Below are 24,600 nucleotides of genomic sequence, written 5' to 3' on the forward strand. Positions count from 1 at the left end.
TAGCAGCACTATTCCTCATAGATGAATGGAAACAACACAAATATTCACCAACTGTTGAATGGATTAAAAATGTGGCATATCCATACAATGCAATATTATTCAGCCATAACAAGTATTGATACATGCTACAATGCAGATGAACTTGAAAACATTCTGCTAAGTGCTTAACAAAATCTAGACACAAAAGAACACATACTGCCTGGAGCACCCGGGCGGCTCAGTCAGTTGAGCATCCGACTTCAGCTCAGGTCATGATCCCGTGGTTTGTGGGTTCGAGCCCTGTGTCGGGCTCTGTGCTGGCAGCTCAGAGCCTGGAGCCTGCTTCAGATTCTGTGTCTCCCTCTCTCTCTGCCACTTCTTCACTGGCACTCTGTCTTTCTCTATCAAAAATAAACAAACATTAAAAAGAACACACACACACATACTTCCTGATTCCATTACAGCTGACCCTCGATCAACACAGGTTTGAACTGTGCAGGGCCACTTCTACACAGATATTTTTTTTATGAACGGTACAATACCATAAATTTATTTTCTCTTATGATTTTCTTAATAACATTTTTTTCTCTAGAGTACTTTATTATAAGAATACAGTATACAATACATATAACAATAAAATACACGTTAAGCAACTCTTTACGTTATCAGTAAGGATGCCAGTCAACAGTAGACTATTAGTAGTTGCGTTTTGCGGGAGTCAAAGCTTATACATGGAGTTTCAACTGCATGGGGGGGTGGGGTCAGTGCTCCTAACCCCTGCCTTGTTTCTTCAAGGGTCAAGTGTAAACGAAATGTACAGAATAGGAAAACATAGTAACAGGAAGCAGATTTGTGTTTGCAGGGCGTTGAGGTGGAGAATGGGGAGTGACTGCCAATGGGTATGGGGTTTCTTTCCCGGATGATGGAATTCTATCTAATTTTGGAATTAAATAATGGTGTTGGTTGTACAACTTTGTGAATATGGTGAAAACCATAGAATTATATACTTTAAAAGAGTAAATTTTATGGGATGTGAATTGTACATCAATAACGCTGTTACTTAAAAAAGAGAGAGAGGTAACCAGGCATGGAGTGCTTCCTGAAGAAACATTCTCATCAAAAATGAGAATCTGAATCTTATTAAGCCTCCGGGGTGGAACATGTTAACACCATAGAGATATAATCAGCAAAATCCAAAATGAGAGACATTCTATAAGACAAATTGATTTCCTCAAAACAAACACATTTAAAAAAACATTTATTTTAAATTTTTTTGTTTTTTTACGTTTATTTATTTTTTGAGACAGAGAGAGACAGAGCATGAACGGGGGAGGGTCAGAGAGAGAGGGAGACACAGAATCGGAAACAGGCTCCAGGCTCTGAGCGGTCAGCACAGAGCCCGACGCGGGGCTCGAACTCACGGAGTGTGAGATCGTGACCTGAGCTGAAGTCGGCCGCTTAACCGACTGAGCCACCCAGGCGCCCCTAAAAAAACATTTAAAAAAATTTTTTTAATGTTTATTTTTGATAGAGAAAGTGCGAGTGGCGGAGGGGCTCGAACACACGAACATTGAGATAATGACCTGAGCCAAAGTGAGATGCTGAAGCAACTGAGCCACCCAGGCATCCCCCTCAACAAACACATTTCAAAATAAAAAAATAAAACTATAACAGAAATGAGAGACACAGAGAGAGACCTATAGATTCCTATGTATCTATGTAGGGCTGTTACTTGGATATTGATTGAAACAAACAAAACCAAGAAACTGAAAGAGAGAAAACAAGCAAGCAGGCGAGTGGGGAAATTTGAATAATGACAGGATTTTGATGATATTGAGGAATTATTTACTTAGGGTGGTAATAGTGTTAAGATTATGTTTATTTTATGTTGGTGAAATAGGTCTGTATCTTGACATTTTTTATATATGAATCTATGCATGTGATAAGGTTACCCCTTCCCTGAAAAGAGGAAGGTAAGAGGCCCTGGGAGTTTATTCACATTAAGTATTCCTAAGAGAATGGATGTTGAATGTGTTCATATACTCTGCATAACTTTTCATTGAGTCAAGTTCTGTCTACTCATTTCTGAAAGCATAAAGGTTATCTAAGAGTCTTCTTTTCTAATATAGTGCTTTGTTAGCCATTTATCACTTCCTGTTTTGATTTTTTATTTCTTCAGTCAGCAGTCTCACATTTAATCAAGTGCTTTGTTGTACAGGAAGAAAGAAAAAGAGGAACTCTGGCCTCCTACTAACTCTTTTCATTTTTGAGTTCATGTTAATTATTGTCTCTGTGTTTTGCTGAACATCACAAGCCAGTCTTACTATTTGTGTAATTCAGGCCGGGTTTGGGGAAGTCATGGGTCCCAGGATACCGGCCAAAGATAATAGTGGCTTTTGCCAATGTCTTTTCACGCTCATTGAGAGCTGAAGATAGATGATATGAAAAGAGATAGTACTGAAAGCATTTCCTTGATTTACTGAACCCTAAAATTAAAAAAAAAAAAAGCTTTATAGGGGTGCCTGGGTGGCTCAGTCGGTTGAGCATCCGACTTCGTCTCAGGTCATGATCTCGTGGTTTGTGAGTTTAGGCCCTGCATCGGGCTCTGTGCTGACAGCTCGGAGCCTGGAGTCTGCTTCGGATTCTGTGTCTCCCTCTCTCTGCCCCTTCCCTGCTCACGCTCTGTGTCTCTTTCTCTCAGAAAAGGGATAAACATCAAAAAATCAAAAAATTAAAAATAATAAGCCTTATTTGGGAGAAGAAGTATAAGAAAATGAAACAAGGTGATACCAGGAACTTGATTCAACAAGTGATTCTGAGGGCATGACCTGAGATCACCCCATTTAGTCCAAAGTCTTAGCCCCTTTCATCGGTAGCAACATCTTGAGAGGCATCTGGGCCAGAGAACAGAAGAGCTGTGTTCAAGTCCTGCTTTGTGGCCAACTTGCTGGATACTGTTAGGTGGCATGTTTCCTTCAGTCTCTCAATTTTTTTATTTGCAAAACTAGGGTCCTGTGCCATATCACCCCCAAAGTTATTCAGGTTCCCCATTTTTTATATCCATAAGTCATAAAAGGGTCTTCATCTGTTCTGGAAAGAAGATCACTAGAAGTTTGAACTAGAGGGCTCTTCTGCTCAACTCCCTCTCATTTATTTATTTGGTATTCAGCCAACACTTGTGAGGTGCTTACAATGTTTTGAGGGACTGGATAAAAACATACACCAGATTGTTGTTCATGGACTAAGCGGTGATTTCTGAGCAAGATGTCTTGGACGGGACCAGAACTGCCAAGAGCATTTTGGGGCTCTGATGTCTTCTACAGCTAGGAGCTTAGGGAAAAGCATTCTTCTCAAAGATAATTCTCTAAGGAGGAGACTTTCTTGAAACCTTTAGCTTGAGTTCTAGGGTAAACTTGGTTTTAAGAACTTGGAAATTTTAATAAGATTGTTGGGAGGAAGAAAACATCTTTTTGAAAGGTTTGACTAGACTTTTGGTTTCATTTCTGGGACAGGCTATTACTCTTTGTTTGGGGAAGATCATGTGAATAATGATAAGGGTAAATGATTCTGTGTAGTGCTTCTCATCTAGTAGGGGTTATACGAAGTCCGATTCAACGTATTCATTTAATCCTCATAACAGAATGCAAGAAACATACTTTTATTTACCCAATTTTATAGATGGGGAAGCTGAGGAATGCACAACTTTTATTTATTTTTAAATGTTTATTTATTTATTTTTAAAGAGATAGAGAGCAAGGGAGGGGCAGAGAGAGAAAGGGAGAGAGAGAATGCCAAGCAGGGTCCACACTGTCAGCGCAGAGCCCGACGCGGGGCTCGATCCCACAAACTGTGAGATTGTGACCTGACCTGAAATCAAGAGTTGGATGCTCAACCGACTAAGCCACCCAGGTGCTCCAGAAATGCACCACTTCTAAAAAACCTACTTGGGATGACACACAATAAATGGTAGAGATGGATTTGAACCCATACACCTGGCAAACGTGCTCTTAATTCCATCCACTGATGACTCCCTCAATGGGTCTGTTAGTAACGTGAAAGTAAAGCTGGGATTACCTTATAGCCCAGTGTATTTGTTTCCTGCAGCTGCTGTAACAAATTACCACTGTCTTGACAGTTTAAAATAACAAAAATGTATTCTCCGATAGTTCTGGAGGTCAGAAGTCCAAAATGGGTCTCACTGGCTTAAAATCAAGGTGTTGGCAGAGCTGTGTTCCTTCCGGAGGCCCTGGGAAGGAATTCCTTGCCTTTTCCAGAGGCTGCCTGCATTCCTTGACTCATAGCCTCTCTCCGTCTCCACACTCAGCGACAGCCAGAGTCTATCTCATGCTGCACCACCTGACACTTTCTGGCTTTTGTCTCCCCTTCCTTTATTTTTTTTTATTTTTTATTTTTTTAAAATTTTTTTTTAACGTTTTTATTTATTTTTGAGACAGAGAGAGAGCATGAATGGGGGAGGGGCAGAGAGAGAGGGAGACACAGAATCGGAAGCAGGCTCCAGGCTCTGAGCCATCAGCCCAGAGCCCGACGCGGGGCTCGAACTCGCGGACCGCGAGATCCTGACCTGAGCTGAAGTCGGACGCTCAACCGACTGAGCCACCCAGGCGCCCCATGTCTCCCCTTCCTTTATAATGATTACACTAGCCCCACTTTGATAATCCAAAATAATTTCCTCATCTCAAAATCTTTAAAAAAGTTTATTTATTTTGAGAGAAAGAGAGCGAGGGCGGGGAAGGGGCAGAAAGAGAAGGAGAGAGAGAGAGAGAGAGAGAATCCCAAGCAGGCTCCGCACTGTCAGCACAGAGCCCCATGTGAGGCTCAAACTCATGAACCGTGAGATCATGACCTGAGCCAAAATCGGACGCTTAACTGACAAGGCCAGCCAGGTGCCCCTCATCTCAAGATCCTTAATCCTACCCGCAAAGTTTCTTGCCACACAAGGACATGTATGCACAGGTTCTGGGGCTTGGGACGAAGACATGGTTAGGGGGCCATTATTATGCCTGCTACATCCAGCAATGCTGCTTGTAGGTATATTCGCAAGAGAATTAAAAACAATAAGAAAAAAAAAACTTGTATATGAACATTCCATACAAAAACTTGTTGACAGATATGTTCCTAGCAGCATTATTTATAATAGCCAACAAATGGAAATGACATTAAACAAAATGTGGTATATCCGTACAGTAAAGTATCATTGAGCCAGGAAAACAAATCAAGTACTCATACATGCTACAACATGGATAGACCTTGATAATGTTATGCTAAGTGAAAGAAGCCAGACAGAGGAGGCCGTATATGATTCCATCATATTAAATGTCCAGGAAAGGCAAATCTACAAAGGGAGAAAGTAGAATGACAGTTGCCCAGCCCTGGGGTGGGGGGTGGGAATGGGGAGTGACTGCAAATGGGCAAAAGGTATCTTTTGGGGGTGATGGCCATGTTCTAAAATTAGGTCGTGAGATGGTTGCTGAGCAAGCTCTATGCGTTTACTGTAAATATTGAATTGTGCGCTTAAAAGGAATGAATTGTATGATATGTAGATTATATCTTGATAAAGCTGTTTTTAAAAATGAGGAAGACAGAACCAGTACACGGCGTTGATGTTGCCAACCCTGTTCTTAACAAGAACTTTCATTCTGAGATTACGTCCTTCCTACTTTTTTTAATCTATCTTTCCTTTCTGAAAATGATGTGATAGAAAACTGGCAGTAATAATAGTTGTTTTTTCATTGCCCTTCCATGTAAAGCAAAAAGAAATCACCCCGTGTCCTCCCTCTCTCTCTGCCTCTCCCATGCTCATGCTCTGTCTCTCCCTGTCTCTCAATAATAAATAAATGTTAAAAAAAAATTAAAAAAAAAAAAACAAAAAGAAAACACCCTGTGTCAACTCTTGAATGTTTGTAAAAACTGTACTGATCTGAGAAATCCAAGAGTTTGGGAAGCCCTAGGCCAGGCGATCTGTTCAAGTGGGAAGAGGTCTGAGGGATCATTGAATTCAAATTTCTCATTTTCAAGATGAGAAAGGGGAGAAGGCCCCTGGTGGTGGAGCCCCTGGTGCAAGGTTGCCCAGCCAGCTTCTGGGTCGTTCATTTGTTTCCATTCTCACTGCTCATTCTCTCTTCTCATTTTGATTCCGGGAGTCTAAGAATTCTTTGTCAGTCCTCCCATCAGTACACACTAAGGTAGGACATTCTAGGCAGATCAACAGGTGGAGAGGCTTCGCCAGGGACACAGCTCAAAGGAAATGCTTGGCTCCACTGAGGGGAAATCATCTGGGTCAGTCACCTGACCCAGACCAGTCCACATCATCACATGACAGTCAAAGGTTCTGAAGTGCTTCTGCCAAATGACTAAGAAGTGTTTACTGGCCCAAGGGAGAAGATGTTGACTGTTTGTGTGGGTAACTAAGAGTACTTCCCCAAGACTCGGCAGAGTGGGACACGTGACCCCTGGGCATGGACCCCAACGTGACATTCTCGGTTTCACTCCTGCTTCTGAAAATATACTACAAAGGCACCTATGACAATATCTAAACCCCCAAAGGTCAAGACACTTGGGGAATGCAAAGACGAATCAGGTATTTCTGTCTTTATCTTTTTTGTTTACTCTCAGTCTTGTTCCAGAAAGGATTGAAGGCAGTTTTGAAGGATGAAGTTATGTAAATATGGACGTCATTTTCTGACCTGAAACTCAACTTTTCATTAAAAATGTCTAGAGGGGAACATGAATGGCTCAGCCGGTTAAGTGTCCAACTCTTGGTTTTGGCTCAAGTCATGATCTCATGGTTTGGTGATTTCAAGTCCCAATTCGAGTTCTGCATTGCTTGGGATTCTCTTTCTCTCTCTGCCCCTTCCCCACATGCACTGTCTCTGTCTCTCTCAAAATAAATTTAAAAACTTAAAAAAAATAAATTGGGGGCGCCTGTGTGGCTCAGTCAGTTAAGCGTCCGGCTTTGGCTCAGGCCATGATCTCGCGGTTCATGGGTTCGAGCCCTGCGTCGGGCTCTGTGCTGACAGTTTGGAGCCTGGAGCCTGCTTCACATTCTGTGTCTTCCTCTCTCTCTGCCCCTCCCCTGTTTGTGCTCTGTCTCTCTCTGTCTCTCAAAAATAAATAAACGTAAGAAAAATAAAAAAATAAATTGTTACAAATGTCCAGAGAAAATATTCAACTAGAATTTTTTTCCGAGACTTTATTTTTAAGTAATCTCCACACCCGATGTGGGGCTCGAATTGACAACCCCGAGACTAACAGTCGCATGCTCCAGCCGGATGCCACATAAATATTCAGCTAAAATTTTTATACCTCTTAGCTCTATAGTACAAACTTTAAAAAGTAACAATTATATTGTGATGTAATTCACATACCACCAAAATCACTCATCGAAAGTGCAAAGTGGCAGTTAGCATATTCTCAGTTGTTGCATCCATCACCAATGTCTATTTTAGAACATTTTCATCACCCCTAAATACAACTGTACCTGTTGTACAGTTTCTCCCCATTTTCTCCCAGCCCCTGGCAACCACTATTTTGTGACTCTGTGGATTTGCCTAGTGGACGTTTCATATAAATGGAACGAGGCAATATGGCCTTTCTTTTTTTTAATGTTTATTTATCATTTTAAGAGAAAGAGAGACAGAGCACGAGCAGGGGAGGGGCAGAGAGAGGGAGACACAGAATCCGAAGCAGGTTCCAGGCCCTGAGCTGTCAGCACAGAGCCCGATGCAGGCTCAAACCCACGAACAGCAGACGGCGAGATCATGACCTGAGCCGAAGTCGGATGCTCAACTGACTGAGCCACCTAGGTGCCCCGAGATTACTTCAAAAAAAAAAAAGAAAAAAAAAAAAAGAAGTCAATCTGAGAGGGCTAAATACTGTAGGATTCCAACTATATGACATTCTGGAAAAGGCAAAAACCATAGAAGCAGTAAGAAGATCAGTGGTTGCCAGGGGTTGGCGGAAAGGGATGAACAGGCAGAGAGCAGAGGATTTTTAGGGCAGTGAGACTAATCTGTTTGATACTATAATGGTGGCTACATCATACATTTGTCAAAATCCATAGAACGAACAACCCCGGAAGTGAACCCTAATGTAAACTGTGGACGTTGGGTGACAATGATGCGTCAGCATAGGTTCTCTGATTGTCGTAAATGGACCAAGATGTTGATGCTTGGGGAGGCTCTGTGCACGTGGGTGATGGGGGACATATATGAAGACTGCCTGTACTTTCTGCTCAATTTTGCTGTGAATCTAAAACTGCTCTAAAAGGGGCGCCTGGGTGCCTCAGTCGTTTGAGCATCCGGCTCTTGATTTTGGCTCAGGACTTGATCCCAGGGTCGTGGGATCAAGCCCTCTGTTGGGCTCCATGCTGAGCATGGAGCCTGCTTGGGATTCTCTCTCTCTCCCTCTGCCCCTCTACCTGGCTCACACTCTCCCTCTCTAAAATAAAACAAAGCAAAATAAAAACCTGCTCTAAAAAAAAGAAAGTCTATCAAAAACAAATAACCAGAAAACTATCATATACACCTGACTTGAGCGTCACATGTAAGTTGTGATGGTTTCAGTATAAGGGATGTTCTTGGTGCCCTGCTCAGTTCCCACCCTGCCAATGGGCTAAAGGAAGCTGTCCCCTGCCAGGAGATGCCTGGGAAGTAACACTCTCTCTTCATGGCCAGTGACTGGCTGATGTGGGAATTGACAGCTCAGCCCTCTTGCCTCTGGGTAGAAACATCTCTATGGTAAAACTGTACTTCAGAGTCTTCATGGGATCAGCCTGAGGCCCACTTCTTCCTGACCCTTTTCCCCTGCCCTGTCCCCTTCCAACAGTCCCCTCCAGGTCTGTACCACGAGCGAGCCCTCTGCAGCTCAGTAGCACTAGAATCATCTCTCAGGCTTTGCTTCTAGGGACCTGATCTATGACAATTCCTAGAGGACATCTGGCACTGTCTGGAGACATTTGAAGTGTCACAGCTGGGGGAGGGGAGGCTGCTAAACATCCTGTAATACACACATGCAACAGTCTCCTACACAAAGAATTATCCAGCCGAAGATGTCAATAGTGCTGAGGCTACGTAGCCTGGCTTAGCCTTCATCGAGGAAGCACTCTAAGGCAATATGATTTGCAGGGAATGAGAACTAGATTTAATCATCTCTCCACTACAATTCTTTTTTTTTTAATTTTTTAATGTTTACTTATTTATTTTTATTAACTTTTGAAAAATGTTTATTTATTTTCGAGAGACAGAGAGACAGAGCATGAGCGGGAGAGGAGCAGAGTGAGAGAGAGACAGAGAATCCAAAGCAGGCTCCAGGCTCCCAGCTGTCAGCACAGAGCCTGACGTGGGGCTCGAACTCATGGACTGCAAGATCACGGCCCAAGCTGAAGTCGGATGCCTAACTGACTGAGCCACCCAGCCGCCCCTAATGTTTATTTATTTTTGAGAGAGAGAGAGAGAGAGGGAGGGAGGGAGACAGAACGTGAGCGGGGGAGGGGCAGAGAGAGACAGGGAGGCACAGAATCTGAATGAAGCAGGATCCAGATTCCGGGCTGTCAGCACAGAGCCTGATGCGGGGCTGGAACCCACAAGCTGTGAGATCACGACCTGAGCTGAAGTCAGCCTCCACTACAATTCTAAAGATCAATCTCAGATACCACATCCAGCTCTTAAAAAGAACTTAGAGCAGGGCTTTTCCAAGGCTAGTCAACAAGCACATATTGAGCACTTCCTATTTACCAGGCATTATCTGAGCACCAGTGGTACTAAGATAAGCAAAACGTGCACAGCTTTTGTCTTTCTGGAGCTCACATTCTAGTGGAGAACCATACAAAAACCAGGGAACCCCTGCATTATTGCCTGGCTCTGCCACTTATCGCTGTGTGACCTTCGGCATGTTAGTTAATCTCTCCAGCCTCAGTCTCTTCATCTATAGAATGGGCTAATAATAGTATCTGCCATATAGGACTGCTCCTCATGGGATTATTGTAAGGATTAAAAGAATATATGCAAAAAAAAAAAAAAAAAAAGAATGCATGCAAAGCCTTTAGACCACAGCTGGTATCCGTTAAGAAGAGAAATATCACTCAACCAAATAAATATAACATACAGTGTCAGAAGAAAAATAAATACAGAATACAATGTTGGAAGTTAAGAAAAAGAAAACTAGGGGCACCTAGGTGGCTAAGTCAGTTAAGCGTCCAACCTCGGCTCAGGTCATGATCTCACAGTTTGTGAGTTCAAGCCCCACATCGGGCTCTGTGCTGACAGCTCAGAGCCTGGAGCCTGCTTCAGATTCTGTGTCTCCCTCTCTCTCTGCCCCTCCCCTGCTCATGCTCTGTTTCTCTCTGTCTCTCAAAAACAAAAAACATTAAAATAAAAAAACAAAGAAAAGAAAACCAGGGGCTCCTGGGTGGCCCAGTTGGTTAAAGCATCTGACTTTGGCTCCAGTTATGATCTCATGGTTTGTGGTCCAAGCCCCCTTTGGGCTCTCTGCTGTCAGCGTGGAGCCTGCTTTGGATCCTCTCTCTCCCTCTCTCTCTGCCTCTCCCCTGTGCTAGCTCTCTCTCAAAAATAAATAAGCATTAAAATACATACATACATACATACATACATAAAATCTTAAAAAAAAAATAAAAAAGAAAAAGAAAACCAGGTAAGAGGATGGTGAGTGATAGATGGAAGGGACCCTAGAGGGAGGGTGCGGGGTAGGGGTAAGGATGTCTATGTTATTTAATATTTGGGAAGGCCTTTCTGAGAAAATGACATTTGAAACTGAATTAAGTGAGGAAATACCTCGATCAATATACAAAAATCAGTTCCAAGTGGATTAAAGATCCCAAACGAAGTGCCATCATAAACCTACGAGATTGGTAAAAAGTCTGACAGTACTAAGTGTGGGTGGGGTCGTGGAGGAAATGAGAATTGCATACATGGCTAGTGGGAATGTGAAGTGGGACAACCCACTTGGAAACAGGTTTGGGTTTGTGAAGAAAAGTTGAAATGTCACTTATCCCGCGTACTCCTAAGAGAAACTCATGCACAGTGTGCACCAGGACACGGAAATAATAATATTCATGTCAGCATCGCTCCGACTGGGAAACGGCCCAGATGTTCACTGACAGCAGAAAGATGATTCCTCGTGAAATGATACTAGGTAAGATGCTGCGATGAGAACGAACGGGCTACTTCTATAAGCGGCCGCGGGGAAGACTGTCCTCCACGTAACATTTACCAAAAGAAGTAAGTCATGCAAAAGTGAAATAAGTCAGACAGAGGGAGACAAGTACCATATGATTTTGCTTATGTGTGGAACCTAAAAAACAAAACAAATGAACAACGAAACAAAAACAACAACAAAAAACCCAAAGAGACTCTTAAAATACAAGGGATGGTTCCCAGAAGGCAGGGGAGTGGAGGGCTGGGCCCGATAGATACAGGGGATTCAGAGGTACAAACTTTCAGTTATAAAATAAATAAATCACAGAGACGAAAAGTACGGCATAGGGAATATGGTCACTATTATTGTAAAAACGTACGGTGATGACATTTATCACGGTGAGCACTGAATAATGTAGAGAATTGTTGATTCAATGTGCTGTATACCTGAAACTAACATAAAATTGTATGTTAATTATACTTCAATAAAAAAAGTTAGAGCATTATGTACCGTACAGAATTGTCGAACCTCTGTGTTGTATACCTGAAGCTAATATAACATTTTATTTCAACTGTACTTCAACAATAAACATTAAAAAATTTTTTTTAATGTTTATTTTTGAGAGAGAGACAGAGACAGAGTGTGAGTGGGGGAGGAGCATAGAGGGAGGGAGATAGAGAATCCGAAGTAGGCTCCAGGACCTGAGCTGTCCGCACAGAGCCTGACGTGGGGCTTGAACTCATGAAACGCGAGATCATGACTTGAGCTGAAGTTGGATGTTTAACCGACTGAGCCACCCAGGTGCCCCAGTAATAAAAATTTTTAAATAAAGGGGCGCCTGGGTGGCTCAGTCGGTTAAGCGTCTGACTCTTGGTTTTGGCTTAGGTCATGATCTCACGGTTCATGAGATTGAGCCCCGCATTGGGCTCTGTGCTGGCAGTGCAGGGCCTGCTTTGGATTCTCTCTCTCTCCCTCTCTCTCTCCTCAAATAAACATTAAAAAGTATTTTTAAATAAAGAAACAAGGCATAAAAGAACAGTATGATCACAGTTGTGTGAATTCAATGACTCACCTCTGTTGGTGGGCAAGGAGGTGAAATCAAATTATATTGTTTAAAGTTACAAACTTAGATGTTAACTGTACAAAGAAATGCAAAGAAATAATGGTCATTACTGATGAGAGAGCATAAGGCAAGCTGACACCCCAGAAATGTGCCCTCCTCCCCGCAGGTGGGAAATGTATAAAATTCTTCAGGCTTTCCCAGCTGCCCAAGAACAAAGAAAAGGACAGAAAACAAATGGTTAAACTGATCGAGTCTCCATCAGTTTACAAATATCTTAGTAATATTAGGAGAAAAGGGCAATCTTATTAATAGCCTAATCTCCAGGACCTCCCTACTGTCTTAATGCTAATGCTTTGCTAGAGAGAAAAACAACCTTAGCTTGACAATAGCTAAGCCTCCAGTAATCTGTGAGTCTTCTTTCGCATATGGAAATCACTTTAAGAAATTTCCTCTTGACTTTACCTCCCCCAACTCCACACTATATAACCAGTCACTCTTTGCAACCCCAGTGCAGCTCTTTCTGCCCACGGGTCCTGTCCCTGTGCCTTAATAAAATCATCTTTTTGCACCAAAGATGTCTTCAAGAATTCTTTCTTGGCTGTCAGCTCTGAGCCCCATCACTCCAAAACCCCATCCATAATGACAGGATCAGTCTCTGGAGGGTGGGGAAGGAATTTTGGCCAGGTTGGGGCATATGGTGGCTACTGAGGTGCTGGTGACATTTTATTTCTTGACCTGGGTGGTGCATGGGTGATTTTGTTTTACAACTATTCATTCAATTACATTTTATGCACTTTTCTGTGCACTTGCTATATTTCACAATACAAATAAAAAAATAAATAAGTCTTGGAAATTCAGTGGGAAGAGCCTTTCAGGCAGAGGAAAAAGCCAATGGAAGAGTCTGTGGTAGGAATGAAATGGGCATGTCTCAGTGTCACCAAGAGGCCAATGTGGCTGGCAAGGAGGGAGGGAGGGGGCAGGTGGTAAGATGAGGTCAGAGAGGGAGCAGGGGAGCCAGGTCACGGAGGGCCTTGTAGGCCACAGTAAGGTTTGGTTAGGACAGAGAAGAGATCTTCTTTCTAGAAGTGTAAGATCTAAAAGTGTCAGTTGCCAGGCTGCTCTGTAGGGGGCAGGTTGCAAGATGGTTGTAAGACTCATCTAGAAAGTGCAGTGGGGATGAATGAAGATGAAAATGAACAACTATTGAGTAATTACTATGATGTGCCTTTGTCTCTATCAGCAATGAATCTCTACCACCAACCGGAGGCAATTGCTTTTGAAGGGCTCTCATGATTAGAGTAGGCTCACCTGCCCAGATAATCTCCCTTTGCCACATAACATAATCATGGGAGCGATATGTAATCTGTTAAAAAGGCAAAAATTCAACTGTATAAATTTGAAGATCAAATTGGCTTTATTCAATGATTCACGAATCAGCACCCTGCTAGCAAGTAGAAAGAGGCTCAGAAGAGCTGTATAAAATGGAAGACTTACAGGCAGAAATGGGTGGGACAAGGAAGTTATCGGTAAAAGAAAAGACAGGACTGTTTCAGGCAAGGTCACTTTTCCTGGAGGGCAGGAGGCCATGGGGGTGGGAAGGGTAGGCATCTATCATGCAGATTATCTCCTTAGTGTCGATCAGGAAAATTCCAGGCTGATTGATTTAAAATTCCACTCTTGGGAAAGGCTGAAACTGCAATTAGGTTAGGCACGAAGTCTTGGTTTGGTGCGTGGGGCTTAGCATAAGCGACTCCATTTTGGATCTGCCATTTCTTTTTTAACACATCATATTGAGAGGTTTCACCCACCCTGAAGGAAGAGGAGATTATACCTGATTAAGGGTTACTTGGGCATGCCATTCTAAGAACACTGTCTACCACAGAGTTAAATAAATGTTTACTGATTGCTTGGAAATCTTTCAAAAACAACCAGGAATAGACGGCACCCCCCACCCCCATGTGTTCAGGACCACAGCAACCTGAATGTGCCTTTATCTTGCCATTTAATTCAACTGATATTTATTGACTGACATGGCAGCTACTATTTGGGGCACTGGGGTATAGAAATAAATAAGAGGGACTCAGCCTCTGCTCTTCAATTTTATTGGGGCGCTAGGGTAGGAAATTAAGAAATGTATAAAGAGAGATGGTAAAGCAGGGTGAAAGGCTATAGAGTAGACGGGCTTTTCTGTGCTATCTTAGGTCAGCTGGCCTAGGATGGCATCTCTCAGGAGCAGGAGCCAGCTGTGCGACTGGAAGGGGAAGGGCATTCCAGGAAGAGGGAACTGCATAGGCAAAGACAAGAAGACCACAGGAGCTGGAGTGGAGCGAGTCTGGTGGCAAGAAACGAGGTCATGGGAATAAGCAGGAGTCAGATGATATTAGCCAGGTAGGATTTTATTCAAGGAAGAGGGGGACAGTTTTTAAGCTGATGAAAAGTTTCAGAAGTGGATAGGCCACACGGCCATGTGAATGTGAGTAATGCCACTGAACTGTACGTGTAAGAATGGTTTAAATGGCAAATTTTATATTATATACATTTTACTAGGTCAGGGAGCAAGAATTCTGGTCCCCTCAAAGGTCCTTCTAGCTGGACTAAGAATCAAATTGACATAAGACAGGTTGACAGGAGAAAATCAAGTTTCATGGTGTATGATGTACTGGGAATCCACACGGACATGGAAATTCTAAACACAAGCAAAACGTAAGTCATGCTGAACTAAGGAAAGGGGATAGCGGTCTGGAATTCAGAGAAACCTATGCACTTTACGTAATAAGAGGAGCAGGGGCGCCTGGGTGGCTCAGTTGGTTGAGTGTCCGACTTTGGCTCAGGTCATGATCTCACTGTTTGTGAGTTTGAGCCCTGGGTCGAGCTCTGTGCTGACAGCTCAGAGCCTGGAGCCTACTTCAGATTCTGTGTCTCCCTCTCTCTCTCTTTCCATCTCCCACTCCCACTCTGTCTCTCTCTCTCTCTCTCTCTCTCTCTCAAAAATAAGTAAACGTTAAAAAAAAAAAAAGTGGCACATTCTGGGAGGGTGGGGGCTGTCCTGAACCCCTTCATTTTCAAAACTGGTCTCCATTTGAGTTTGATTCTAATTAACCTCTAGCTGAACTTTCCCCTGCCCCCAAATACAACCTACCCCAAACCCTCAATGGACTCCCCTGTAGCTTGGGACAGTTTGCTTGTCTCAAATTGCAATTCCTCTGCTATTCCCAAATAAACTCATCTTTTTTGCACTTGCCTCCGTTTACCCCTTTATTTAGATCAACAATATTACATACTTCAGTTGAAACAGTTACATTTAAAAAAAGGTCGGTCTCTCTGCGGTGGGGACAATTGACTGTAGGAATCCTCAGGGCTCAGGCTAATGCCTGACACTTTACCATGCACTCAATAAATAGCTGGCACTTGGCTAGACTCTGTTCTGAGTTTTTTTTCACTTTGTGTTTCAAGTCACTTGAACTTAGCAACAACCCTACGAAACACAGAGAAGTGAAGGGATGGTCCAGGACCCCCCCCCCCCCCCCCCCCCCCCCCCCCCCCGGCCAGGAGAAACCCAGGAAGTCCGGATCCAGAGTCCATGCCTTTAATCTTCACATCGAACAGAATGACTGACTGACTGACTGACTGAATGGTATGTTGAGCCCTCTCTCTCTCTGAACCAGTGGTTCTCAAGGTGGAGGGAGGTGTGTGTGCACAGATTTTGCCCCTCCCCTCCCCCTCCCCAGGGAGACTTTAGGCAACCTCTGGAGATGTTTTTGGTTGTCACAACTTGAAGGGAGGGTGCTCCGGATCGCCTCCAGGGATGTCGATGCTGCTGAACATCATTCAAGGCGCGGGACAGTCCCCCAACGTCCCCCACAGGGCAGAGAATTACCCGGCCCCAATGTCAGTCGTGCTCAGGTGAAGGAACCTTCCTCTAAACTTAACCAATTTCTTTCATGCTCTCTCCAACTCTTATTGCTTTATAATCTTAATCTTGCACATAGTTTCCCACTATTAGATTAAAAAAGAAAAAAAAAGGACCGAATGTGAAATGGCTCCTCAGTGCTCTTATCTCTGGTGACTGGGTTATCTGCCGCATTCTTGCAGTATCACATATTTATATCTGGTTTGAGCCTCGCTAAGCCCTGAGTTTCACACTGTGACTTTCCTTGTGAGAATTCTTCTGGGGACATTTGAGGGGGTGTCCCCATGCCTATATGTTTACAGGAAGCCTGCCACCCTCCTGCCACCCTGGAATTGTTTTGTGCCTCCCTCTTCCCTCCTGGTGCACCCCACTGGTGCTGCCCTTCCCACACCATCCGCTAATGCACATACAGGTATCAGAGCACACGCGGTGCCCAAGGTCAGAGTTTCCCATCTTGTTCTCATCATGCTCTTCACCCGGGGCGGGGGGGGGGGGGGAGCTAATATTCGTGGGGCATGTAATTTACAAAGAGACCTTACAAAGTAGGTGCTGTTCTTTCATTTTACAGTTGAGGAAACCCAGGCACTGAGAAGCTAAGTAACTTTAGCTCATGTCACACGGCTCGTAAGTGCTGGAGTTGGGATTGGAATCCAGGTAGCTGGACGGCAGAGCGTGAACCCGGTTCTCACTCCAGGCCCCTCTCCTCTCAGCCTCTTCATTGCGACTGGGCTAAGCTGGCCGCCTTGCAGTCTCTTCTGAGGTTCGCCCGGCCATTACCATGGCAAACCCCAGCAGCTCATCAGTCCTCCCTCAACTTTCAGCCATCTTCTCTTGTCCCACACTCTGAGCTCAGAGTTGCTGAGGGAGACGGAAGGGACTCTCCCTGGCCCCTCATTTGCCTAAACATGTCTGGCATCAGGCCACCACTTCTTTTCCCTTTCACCTGTGAAAACCTAACCAGCCAAATGTCACCATTTATTCTGGGTGACTTGAGGGAGTGGTTGAGGACACGCTCTTCCTCTTTTACTAGACAGTGAATTTCCAAGGGGGAAGGAACAGACTCCCATTTCTCTCAAGGCTCAGCTACACTTGGCACATAAGGGAAATCCACGAAATGTGCCCTTGAATAAATGACTGAATGACCTCCCAACACTCCCCTCGGAGGAAGACCGTGAAAGCATAGCGGTCATGAGAATTGGTTTTGGACTTGGACAGAGCTGGGCTTAAAGATCATGGTCACTTTGAAGCTATGAGTGTGGAGGAGTACTTAACTCAGGGTTGGCACACTTTTTCCGTCAATGGTCAGACGGCAAATATTTTTGATTTTGTGGGGCACATGGTCTCTTGTGCAACTACTCAACTCTGCAGTGTTTGCAAGACCAGCCAGAGATAATAGCTAAGCCAGTAGGAGTGGCTCTGTTCTCACAGACCTTTATTTACAAAAATAGGGAGCAGGCCCAGGGCCTGCTGACACAGGACTTACAGTAAGAAAAGATTAAAAAATAAGATCAAATGAGGCAACCCATGAGTGTGGCCCTAGATCTTACACTTGATGTCCTTCGGTAGGATTGCACTTATTCCCTCACATCAGTTCCATTCAGTTCAATTTACTGTGCCACATGGCACTGGCACGCATAGTATTTCTTCTTTTTCCCATTTCCTTGTGAGATAATACCAAACATTTGAGAAACAGCATTGCATAGGGATTAAGAGGATAGGATTCTGGAACTTAGACTGCCTGGGTGTGAGTTCTGGCCCCACCACTTCACAGCTATGTGATCACAAGATTAACTTACCTTCCGTGAGTGACCGAACCTCCCTCAGTCGTCCTACCTGCAAAGCCAGGGCCACAATAACAGTGCCTATCGCTCATAGGGTTGTCTCGAGGATTAAACGGATCTGCATATCCGAATCTCCGGGGGATCTTTAAAGATTCCAAAACCCAGGACAAGTGCAGACCACGAACTCACAACATGTCTGGGGTGACACAGGGCCATTCAGTACTTTTGAAACTTCCCTAGATGATTCCAAAGTGCGACGAGTTTGGAAGCCACTGGGTTAAAGTGCTCCGCGCGCTGGTTTTGATCCTTTGGTGGACACTTCTGGAATTACTGCATCACCAGGAGGTCCCGCGCACCCCGGGACCCCCCAACCCTACTTCGTTGCTAACCCTGTTCCCCAGGCTTAGTGAGACCCTGGCTTAGAAGCCCCGGCCGGTGCATGCTGGGACTTGTAGTCCCTTTGGTTTGCCGGCCCCGCCTCGCCCCGCCTTCCATTGGCTTTCTCAGACGCCCACCCCGAAGTTCCACCAATCACCGCAGCGCGGCTGGCCATTAAAGTCTGGAGCCGGACGTTGCTCCGCAATCACTGCAGGGCGGACATCACGAGGTGGCTCGTCTGAGGCTGCGCGCCGCGAGGAGTTCCCACGGTCCTGCCGCCCGCCGCTGCCGCCGCCTCCGCGGTCGGTCTGCTGCAGGTAATTACAAGCCCCATCCGGGGACCCGGGCTAGGCCGCACGTCCCGGGCCAGGGTTGCTTCTCTGCTCACGTCCCGGGTCAGGGTTGCTTCTCTGCCGCGGCTCTGGGTCTCACGGCCGCGATTTTCAATTTCCCCGACCCTTTTTGAGTAATCCTTTTCTCACCCCGGGAAAGAGGATTTCGGGAAGCGGTGAATCCCAAGGGAAATGCGGCGACCTCTCAGCCCGCCCTCCGGAGGGTGGTCGTGGGCTGATGGGGGTCCTCTGTTGCGCGAGCTCTGGCTGGAAGCCCAGGCTCTTCCCAGGCGCAGGGAGAAGCGGGCGCGCGGAGAGAGTATTTTGCTCTGGTCCCACAGGCAGGGCGTGCCGGGCAGGGTCTAGGGCTTGGTTCCGACCTTCAGGATCTGGGAGCAGTTCAGCTTCTTGCTGCCCTTTTTTTTTTTTTTTTTTAAATGTTTATTTTTTGAGAGAGAGATTGAGCGAGCGCGCACGAGCGGGGAAGGGGCCGTGAGAGAGGGAGACGCAGGATCCCCAGCAGGCTCCGGGCTCTGAGCTGTCAGCACCCAGCCGGAGGGCGGCTGGAACTCACCAACGGTGAGATCGTGACCTGAGCCGAAGTCGGACACTGAACCGACTGGGCCACCCAGGCGCCCCAGCTTCTTGGAGTTTTTAATGCGGAGGGTTGCATCCATTTCCACCCACTTAACTACCACAACAGAAATACCCGAACGTGTAAAAACATCCCTTCCCAGAAGTTAGAGGTGCCCTAGTTCCCAGAGGCTTGAGCTGGTGGGACTCATAGGATGATTCACTTCAAGCATGAAGGTGAAAGCTTGGTTTGGTCCCCTGCCCCTATTAGAGGTGAGGTTGTACCGACATGGGTCATTCCAGGCCAAGAATTGTAGGATCCGGGAGTTGGAAAAAGGAACTTTTACCACGTGCTTCGTTTTATAGATGCAAATAAATGCCTGGGGTTTGAGACTTGCACTGTGTAAGTGGTGAGTGGCGTAGCTCAGCTCTTTTACTGTAGGGTTCCATTAGTTAGCAAACGTTTATTGAGCCTTACTAAGCTCTTTGAGCAGGGGGCATTTGTAAAGGGGAGAGGCAGCCTATAGAGAACCAGTCCGGTGTTAAAAGGGTTTGCCCAGGGGCAGCCCATTGGCAAATCTAGCCCAAATCTAGATTTGTGGGAAGAGGTAGAACTTAGTTTGAGGGATGCGCAAGAGCTAGTGTGATGGAGAAGAACGTTTCACCTGGAAAACAGTGGGTGAAGGCATAGAGAGAGCAAGGATTTTGGACTCGAATCTTGAAACCTGGTTGGAACAAGGGATCTCATGTGGGTGGTGGATTTCATGAGCTCTGTTTCATGAGAAGATAGCGGTATATCCTGCAAGGCGTCCTGTGCTGCTGTAAGAGGTTTAGATCTTGTTCTGGAAGCTTGGGAAGCTGAATTCAGTAGATGTGTACGTTAGGTAGTCTGTAGTGTGGAAAAATATTGGAGAGAGGTCACAGCAGGGAGCACAGGCAGTAATTCCCAGGAGAATTGGTGAGGCTTTTTGAAAAACAGTTGCAGTTGGGAAGGAGAAGAAAAGAGAAAACGTTCTGAACTGTTAAGGAGGTGAAATACACCATACCCAATATTGTTCAGTAAAAGTATATTGAAGTGAATGCTGTTTCTTGAGTTTTCCAACCTATACACTATCTCGAGAAGAACCACCCAGCACTTCTTTTTTTAACTGCAGAAGTTGCTTTGTAGACCATAATTCACATCCCAGTTAATGATGGGGAAATTGTCACATGTATCAAAGATGTTGAAATCTGAAAGGGTAAGCTGATGATAACACTTAAATTTTCTTGTAATCCAGAAAATGCAAATTAAACCTATAATGAGATCACTTTATGTCCATCAGATTAGGAATTATAAAGTTCAGTGCAGTTAAGAAATGATAGGTATTTAAAAAAAAAAGAAATGATAGGTATTTGAGGGAAAGATTCACTAGTGATAGAAGGGTATCTTAGAACAGTATAGCTACTAGCGAAATGAGTATACCTGAAGACCTAGTGGTTCCACTTCTAGAAAGTAGCCTAAAGAAATATACATTTGTATGCAAGGAGAGGAGTATTAGGATGTTTATTGCAACTTTGTTTATAGTGATAATGTTTTGAAACTGCCTAAAAGTCCTTTAGAAGGGAATGTTTATAAAGCACACATATGTGTTTTTAAAGGTATAATAAAGTGAATGAAAAAAAATGCTAACTTACGATTGTGGTTATCTTGTGGTGTGGGAAGAATAGAACAAGATATGGAAACAAATTTCATCTGTAACATTTTATTGGTTTTATGGGGAAAGACTCTTCACAGATTTGCAAAATATTAACAGTTCATGGGCTTAATGATAAGTTAACAGTTGTTTTACATTATACTTTGTACATTTCTGTAATTTAATGTTTACCCTTCAGTTTCTTTTTTTACAGTTTATTTATTTGAGAGAGAGAAAGAGAAAGAGAGAGAGCAAGCAAGGTAGGGGGAAGATAGAGAGAATCCCAAGCAGCCTCCCCACTGCCAGTGCAGAACGCAATGCGGGGCTTGAACTCATGAACCGAAAGATCATGACCTGAGCCGAAACTAAGAGTCAGACACTTAACTGAATGAACCAGCCAGGTGCCCCTACCCTTCAATTTCTTGAAGTATAAATTAACAAAATTTAAGTTAAGAATTAACATCTAACTGTAAAGGTCTTTCAGTCATTTTGGTAAAATTCTACAAACTAAACTGATATCAGGTTTCAAAAATAGTAATTTTGGTAAAAGGAATTCAAGTGTCAGATAGCCGTGAAAATAAAAATTTGGATAAACTTAACCATTGGGCAAATTTTACTTTGCTAAATTCCAAAATTATTCTAACCGTTAGGAGATTTTAAAAGTGTTTATTGACTGTCCATTTTGAAATGTTTCAATTGCTCAGACTTTTTGTAATGTTAAAAAATAATTTTTAAAAAGGCAAAGTCATCACTCTATAGATACAAGGGTGAGCAAGTAGTAAAGATTACATTTAACTTACATTGAGGAAACTTAGTGTGGTGGTTACAACCAGTTCAAAGGCGACTCCATGGTATGGATATATTTGTAGATCAGAAATAATGAAATAAATATGCAAATGGCAGGCAAAACTGGCTTCTTTCTACAACCAGAAATCAACTGAACCTCAGCTTGATAGAATTCATTTGTATATCTTTAGATAAAAATTGTTTGGGGTGCCTGGGTGGCTCAGTCAGTTAAGGGGCTGACTTTGGCTCAGGTCGTGATCTCACGGCTCATGAGTTGGAGCCCTGCATCAGGCTCTGTACTAACAGCTCAGAGCCTGGATCCTGCTTCAGATTCTGTGTCTTCCTCTCTCTCTGCCCCTTCCCCGCTTGTGCTCTCTCTCTCTCTCTCTCTCTCTCTCTCTCTCTCTCAAAAATAAACATTAAAAAAAAGAATTGTTTGCATTGCTGTTAATCCAGTTTACAGAGATGTGAAGAAAAAGTTCCATAGAGTCAGAATTAGGTAACCTTGAAGGACGTACTCTAATATAGAATTCAGTTTGCCATGGACTCAGAAATTATCCGTATAGGAAAAATATTGATTACCCTGAATAAGATACAGTTTTCAATTGAGATTTAAGATACGATCCAGTTGGATTTGTTTCAGTCTCAGTCTTCAGACAGGAAGTTTAAAGGTTTGAGAGCTGAATCTGCCCTAAATAATTTAGTTCTACTATCATTGTACAGATAGACAATTCCCTAGAGACGGAAGCTTCTCCTGTGAGTTAGTAGCTGTGTGTCCTATGTTAGAACTTGGCACTACACGCTTGTTAAAAACAGCAAGACAGGTTTTATTCCAGCAGTTTTATTAGGGACAGGTGCTTGAGTGTAGATCTGAGCTCAACTCAGAATACAGTAAGGATAGCTAGGATTTATAGGTGGACGGGGTCAGTGGACGGAAAATTACTAAGTGGGACTTGATTGGATATCAAAGGGGGGCTTTGATTCTTGCTAAACTGAGCTCACCAGGCCAAGACCTAGTGAGAAGGGGGCTCAGAGGGACTTGACTCCAGTTCGGTCAAGGATGGGTCCTTATCATCTCTCCCTGTGTCTTGCATACTGTCAGTCAGGGTCCACTAATGTTGATCTTATTGTAAGCCCCAGGAGAGTAGAGAGCAGGATCAAAGACCTTCAGGATCGGAAGGTTCTTTTCAGATGTCCTTGACTAGCTAGCTGCTTTGCTTGGCTTTGATGGTTCCCTGTTTCTAAAGAGTCAGTAGCAAATTGGGGACTGGCATTGAGGTCACACCCAGTGGTGGTTAAGGTGTGGGCTTTGGTGTCAGACGTTGGTTTGAACTTGACTGTGCTACTTGGGGTAGTCCTGTGATTGGGGCCTCCTCATTACTTGTATTGCTGGTGACAGTTTATCTAGAATGGGCACTCTGTCCCACACCTAGCAAATGAATGGAACCTTACTTGCTAGTATACTTCAAGTCAAGTGGAGTCCTTTGATGGAATTACTGACCTTGTGTAACTCTGTAGCCTGAGAGAGACGCAGGGCTAGTGGGAACAGCAGAGGACTTGTCATTGGAGGCGGGTAAAATTCATTCGTAAAGGTTTGACCGATGGTCTTGATTTTGTGTGGTTCAGGTTCTCCTTTGGTAGGTTCTTTTAAGAGAAGAGCTCCTTGTACAGATGGCCCACAAGTGCCTTAAAATAGTAAGGTGGTGAGGAGCACCGGGGACGACCTGCTGGTGGAGGGGTTGGGCCCTGGGTAGGGGGTGCTGTGCACCCACCTGTGGTTACCCGGTTTTGCAGACATCCACATAAACAGCTCTTTTTTTGTGACGAGCAAGGTGACACAGCGAAAAAAGCAGCCTCTGGACCAGATCTGTGTGTCAGCCCCAGGCTTGCCGCTTACCAGCTCATTTGTCTCCCTGTCCGGCCTCGCTTTTCTCAGCTCTGAATAGAGCGATGAGACTGGCTCACAGGCTTTCGCGAGGATTGGGTGGAGTGAACATGGCGCGGCTCATTGCAGAAACCCGCAAGCATCCCACTGTGCCGCCCTGTGCAGCATGTGAACACGTGTCTCTGTAGGGGAGACCTTCTCTCCTCTGGTAGGGGTAACACGCGTCTGTGTCATTTTCTCCCCACAGATGGTTAGCAGACTAAACACATCCCCACTACAGTCCCCTTGGAGATCTTTCCACTGTTTTAAAACAGGTTAAAACAGTGCCCCATCGCAAGTGTGTGCCGTGGCTGATTTAACTCGACAGCCCTCTGTAGAGGACACATTTTGCCATTAGAATGGGTGGGCTTCCTCACTTCCTTAAAGTCTTTCCCTTTTGACGAGATCGGGTGCGTTTAGGGTGGTGTGGCCGTAGACAAGTCTTTCCCTTTTGAAAAATAATGCCTCCCACTTCTACTGGACTCTGCCTCCTGCCTTATATTTGCTCCTGATGGTCATCCCCCCTGACAACGTGTGGATTTCAGTCGTGTGTCTTCCCACTAGAATGTCAGCTCAGTGAAGGATTCTGTCATTTGGTTCGCCGTTCTGTGCTGTGTTTGTTGGATGGATGGGTGGGTGGGTCGGACTGTAAAAATAGCCATCATGGGGGTGCCTGGGCAGCTCAGTCACTTAAGTGTCTGACTCTTGGTATCGGCTCAGGTCATCATCTAACGGTTCATGAGTTCAAGCCCTGCATTGGGCCCTGTGCTGGCAGTGTGGAGCCTGCTCGGGATTCTCTCTCTCTCTCTGCCCCTCCCCAACTCACTTTCTATCTCTTTCTCAAAATAAATAAATAAACTAAAAAAATATAGCCATCCTGAAGAGCTAGTTCAGTAGGGATCATTTACTTTGCCTTCGTGAACTTTTCTCTTTGACAGAACAAGAATCACAGGCATGTCGCGAGATTATTTGTGACTTTTGCCTGATGCTTGGACTTTGTCAAGAGTATTGCTGATCAGGAAATGGCTG

At 44.5% G+C, this 24,600-nt stretch overlaps 2 protein-coding genes across 2 annotated transcripts in view; one reads left to right on the forward strand and one right to left on the reverse strand.

The window, feature by feature from the left end:
* GOLGA5 (golgin A5) overlaps window positions 1–18,312 on the reverse strand; it is a 66,130-nt gene extending 47,818 nt beyond the window's left edge. Inside the window, exon 1 of the mRNA XM_086708948.1 lies at window positions 17,921–18,312. The gene's annotated coding sequence lies outside the window, so the exon portion shown is untranslated. The remainder of the gene's footprint in view (window positions 1–17,920) is intronic.
* A 154-nt stretch (window positions 18,313–18,466) lies between these two features.
* LGMN (legumain) overlaps window positions 18,467–24,600 on the forward strand; it is a 35,579-nt gene continuing 29,445 nt past the window's right edge. Inside the window, exon 1 of the mRNA XM_086708949.1 lies at window positions 18,467–18,599. The gene's annotated coding sequence lies outside the window, so the exon portion shown is untranslated. The remainder of the gene's footprint in view (window positions 18,600–24,600) is intronic.

Source organism: Puma concolor, chromosome B3 (genome assembly GCF_028749965.1).
Source record: "Puma concolor isolate L17-30 chromosome B3, mPumCon1.1.hap2, whole genome shotgun sequence".
Lineage (NCBI taxonomy): Eukaryota > Metazoa > Chordata > Mammalia > Carnivora > Felidae > Puma > Puma concolor.